Raw genomic sequence first — 459 nt, forward strand, 5'->3', positions numbered from 1 at the left:
CTTAGACTGTAATATAAGCTCCATGAGCCCAGGGACCCGGATCTGTGGATTTTACTGAGGCCAGAACCGAGGGCAGACACCGTGGAATGGGTGAGGGAATGAATGGAGCTGACCTAGATGCTCCACTGGCACAAGAAAGGTAGAGCGACCAACCTCAAAGCACAGTGACCGGTGGAGGTGAGCGCGCTCGGGCAAGTGGGTGTCGGTTGCAAGCTGTTGGCTATAAATGGTTCCTCTACCCTCTGGAGTCACAGCCTCTGTGGCTCAGAGAAATTCCCAGAGATTTACATAAGGCTGAGTGAATCACACCGCCGGTAACGGAGAAGGCAAAGAGACCCGCCCTGATCCGGCTCAGGCTGCGCCTGGGCGCAGCGGGGGTTAGTCCGAAGTTTGGAGGAGGCCAGGCCCTGCCCAAGCCAAGAGACCCCGCGACCACTCCAACCCCCCCCAGAGCCCGGG

This window comes from Myotis brandtii, unplaced genomic scaffold (assembly GCF_000412655.1).
Source record: "Myotis brandtii unplaced genomic scaffold, ASM41265v1 scaffold187, whole genome shotgun sequence".
Taxonomy (NCBI): domain Eukaryota; kingdom Metazoa; phylum Chordata; class Mammalia; order Chiroptera; family Vespertilionidae; genus Myotis; species Myotis brandtii.